This window comes from Anguilla anguilla, chromosome 18, assembly GCF_013347855.1.
Source record: "Anguilla anguilla isolate fAngAng1 chromosome 18, fAngAng1.pri, whole genome shotgun sequence".
In the NCBI taxonomy this organism is placed as follows: domain Eukaryota; kingdom Metazoa; phylum Chordata; class Actinopteri; order Anguilliformes; family Anguillidae; genus Anguilla; species Anguilla anguilla.
Window position 1 is genome coordinate 30,812,870 of NC_049218.1, and position 5,000 is coordinate 30,817,869.

Sequence of the window (5,000 nt, forward strand, 5' to 3'; positions counted from 1 at the left end):
GACGGAGGAAACGAGTCTGAGGTGAATTTCACACAGACACTACACTTCCTTCACAGTGTAAAAGAGGCCGTCTTGCCAATTTTGCGTCAGGAGTTAAAGACCAGGCTTGACGGCAATGTATTTATTAATCTTTTTTTTTTTTTAAGATATACTGCAATGCATCAGAACCTTAATGAGCGTTATATCCTGTAATTACTGAACTCCAGCTTCACTAAGAAGAGTCAGCCAAGCGTAAATCTCTCTCTCTCTCTCTTCACACTGTGCTGCACAGGGTGTGTACACTGTGGTGCACAGGGTGTGTACACTGTGGTACACAGGGCATTTACACTGTGCTGCACAGGGTGTGTACACTGTGGTACACAGGGCATTTACACTGTGCTGCACAGGGTGTGTACACTGTGGTACACAGGGTGTGTACACTGTGCTGCACAGGGTGTGTACACTGTGGTTAATAGGGTGTGTACACTGTGGTGCACAGGGCATGTACACTGTGGTACACAGGGCATTTACACTGTGCTGCACAGGGTGTGTACACTGTGCTGCACAGGGTGTGTACACTGTGGTACACAGGGCATTTACACTGTGCTGCACAGGGTGTGTACACTGTGGTACACAGGGTGTGTACACTGTGCTGCACAGGGTGTGTACACTGTGGTGCACAGGGCATTTACACTGTGCTGCACAGGGTGTGTACACTGCATCCTGTGCCTCTAATAACCTGGCACTGTGAACAGCTGCTCCACACAGAGACGCCATGCAGGACAGCACATTCACGAGCTATCCTAGCTGCCTTTTTATATAAATAATTCAGGTGCTATTTCAACTCCTGTCATTACAGATAGGGGAAGAGAGCTAGACATAGAGAGAGAGGCCTGGGGTCTCTTTAATCACTTTTTCCTTTCAGTCCATTTAAAACACAATCACGTTCTTTTAATCTCCTAGATGAATCTTGGCATGAGATGGTAAACAAAACAAAATAATGAAATCTTGACATTTTTTACATAATAACAAAGGTGGCGTCGGTTTTACATAGAATGATAAAATACACGCACGTACACACACGCACACGCACACGCACACGCACACACACTTTGGATTTAACAGACACTCCTATCCATAATGGGCCAGAGTGATGTGTACATAAAACTCGCAACGCAAATGGTGTCTTGACGAGGGTATGCTGGTGCGAATGCAGTCTGCGTGAATTTTTAACGCAACATCTTTTTTACTAAGGCTACGGCTAATTACACAATCAGCAAATGGGAATGCCTACTAATCGCATTTTGCATATAGTGTATAGCAGAGCTTAAAAGGCACTGTTAAAAAAAACTCCTGTTTAGTTTCAACAGAAATTGCTTATTTTTCTGTCTTTATAGGGCAATTGTTGGTTTATTTATGCCATATCTGTCTATTTATAATGAATGGGAGAGTAAATGTAACACGGTCAATAATTTAATGTACAATATGGCTGCCATAGCCATTTCAGGTTTGTACATGTGCAATTTAGTCCTGTAATGGTTTATGCAAATATGCAATCTCTTTACAATGAAATGAATGGGGAATGGTTCAGGATTTCGTAATTGTATACAAATACCCAAATTTAAGTGGATTAAGTGGATCATACTATACACTACCCACACTGTTTTTGCCTACCTGTGCAGACTGAACTGGGAAAAAAATTCTGGAAATCCTTTATTTGTGTTGATTCATTAAGTTAAAATGTTAATTAACATTGTACCCTATGTTTTGAGTGACAAAAATGAAACACATTTCAAAACATTACAAATTCCAAATACCAATATTCTGGTAGAATGATTGCCATACAATGTTCGAAATCCTTCAGTATATAAAGTATACCCTCCCCCCCTCCCCAATTCTGGCACTTACAAAAACGAACTCTTCAATAAATATTTAAATTGTTCACATTTATTTTTTGGTTCATTTTTCATACCATACATCTCAATAAACTGTTGTGGTCTCTTGGAGACTAGCTAAATATAAGGAGACGACGAGTTGAGTTGATGGTGGTAGTGAAGCCGGCCTGACTGCAGTCACACAAAGTCCCCACCTAATACCTATTCTGAGCCAGGAAACCCCTGCAAAGCTACACTGCAGCAACCAGCCTAAACTATACATCCACTGGTCTTTCTACATAGCGGACAGACAGGTTGTACGTACTGCATGCTGTAATGTGTATAAAGCCACAGACCGTACGAGTGATACACAGTCATCACTTTAGACAGAAATAATCCATGATCTCATCCATGACTCTTTTTCTGACAGCGTGTAATCCTGATCAGGAATGCTAATGCTAAACTCATGCTTGGATGATCACTTGGGTTTGGATGAACAAAACCACTAAAAGACTCAAGTGGACCCTTGTAGGTTAAGGAACTGGATTTGTGACAACAAGGTTATTGGCTAAAATACATGGCGTACCTGTGGGAAATGCATTTGACATCAACTGACTTCATAAAACCTAAAGATTTCTCGCAAAGCAGTGTCTACTGGACACAGAAACTTTCAGGTTAGGGGAATCAAGGAAGCTTGAGGGTGAAATAAAATGGCTAAAAACATTACAAAAACAAATGGTTTAGGAAATAAATAATCATAAAAATAATTGGATCAAATGGTCCTCCTTGTCCTTCTGTCCCAGGGACTTAACTGTGAAAATGATACCCCTTTAGAGGGGCTTGGGAGGGTGAAGTATACACGTTTTCAATATGGAGGGGTGAATCACGTCCTGCCTGGGTTATCCCTCAGGGTAATAAGGTGAGGGGATGAGAGGGTGGTGGCGATAGAGGATGAGAAGTAACTCATCTGGGTTGTCACCTGGAGCCGATGGAACATTTCCACTGTTCTTCAGAACATACATATCTATTTATTTATTTATTTATTTATTCAGAAAGTCAATGCTGTAAAGGTACACAAAAGCCTGGTTATCAAACCTTAAACAAACCCACCAGACGATGATGATGATGACAATTATTATTATTTTTTTTTTTTTTCATTATTTGTTTTCTGCCTTTGCAGATAGATACTGATTTGCATAAAGAAGAGAACCAGACAGGCATGAATGAACGAGTCTGTCTGGTTGCTGGTGTGGTGCATAATAAACCAAGCAGATCATTCCCCTGTCCAGCGGATCTTCGGATTATCACTGGGAGTCAGGGATGACTGCCTTATCCCAGTATAGACGGAAATCAGACCGTGATCCACAGTTAAACACCCACCCACTTTCAGTTCTTCCTGTCCGACTGGCTGCATATCAAATACTCCTACGCACAATCTAATATGCTTATTTTCTGTGATGAACTAAATGGTTTTGGTTGAGCAGAAAATGTATTTCATCTTAGGCTAGCGTGATGCTAAGTCAATTGCATGACTTCGCAAAGCCTATTTTTTAATGTAATGTTTTATCTCAGCTAACTGCTTTGTTGAGGGTGACTTATAGAGCTTACAGTTTTGTACATCTCATCCAGTTAAAACAACATTACTGAAGCCATACAAATACATCACATACAACTCAAGGGTACAACAGCACCATCACACTTCTGCCTGATTTACAAGTTCAGCCATTTAGCAGACAGACACTCTCATCCAGAGCAATCTCATGTTCTTTGTGCGTGCAATCCATTTATACGGTTGGATGTTTACTGAAAAAATTCAGGTTAAGGACCAACTAAAGGGTACAACATCAGCACACCACCTGGGACTGAAGCCTATAACCTTACGGTGAAACCCAGTTCCCTAACCGCTACGCTGCACCGCTACCTAAAAGGTTCAGTTGGACTTCGGACCTCCGAGTGGTGCTGCCCACTGCCGACCTCATAGCTGTGGGTGTGTTACCACGGATACGGCCTCTATGAGATCCAAGCGCCGAGCGAGGCCGACGTCATACCGCTACATCCGCAGGTCTGTCGAAAGCGGGCGTGGCCGTGGATCACATGACCCTCCTCTGCCTGAGGGCTCAAGTATCCGGTTCAGGCCGGAGTCACAAAATATCTTACAGAGTGACAGACGGGTGGGGAATGCTGGTGACTGGGCACACTTTGAGCTGGACAGGAAATGATCGCACCGTGATTCAAGCTGTACGGATGAATAAAGTGAACATTATGCATCCAGGCAACTACGGTAGTAACATAAAAACTGAGAAGGCCTCCATTAAAATTATATCTGAAAAGTATATGCAATTTTTTTTATTTTTCATAAAATTCCAATTGGTTTATATGGATTTTTCATTATTTACAGGTGAATATAAAGTATATTGGTTTACTGCCACTTTAGATCTGGTCTTCTGATAACCCCCTTTGACAAGATTAATTAAGATTTAATTTGGATAAAAATGACTCACATACGATAACATGAAATTATCTAGACTTATCTAGACTGTGGCAAATGAATGCGTAAGAGCTTCAGGTTTGTAAGAGCTTTGGTTGTGTTTAAGAGATTTGGTAGTGAGTAAGAGCTTGGGTTTTTTGTAAGAGCTTCGGTTGTGTCTAAGAGCTTTGTTTGTGTGTAAGAGCTTCGGTTTGGTTTAAGAGTCTAGACTGTGTGGAAGAACACATGCTGCTTGTCAAGGGGAGCTGCTTGCACCATGCACTGACTTTGCATCCTTGTCACATTTCAGTGAAGCTGGAGGCCGGTAATTATGCAACAAAGCAGATACGATCACGGTCTGGCATAATTCTGCATCTGGGCCTGCATGCAGGCTGCTGCCGGAAATTCACCGCTAATGCCAAGCCTTGGAGGAACTAAATCTGTCCCAGTTCACGGTTTACATCAAAACGAGTAGATCTGTGTAAAATACACATTTCAGATATTCCACAAGGGTCCTGCTTACAGGGTTTTTCCTGCGTAGAGAATTCTGAGGTCATCACCTCAATCAAATTCTGACCAGTGTTAACGTGAAAAAGCATAAATACAAGCATTCCGTTGTGCCGGCATCTGCACAGTGCCCTAGGAAATGTGCTACTGAAGAAGAACGCAAAGCTATAGGG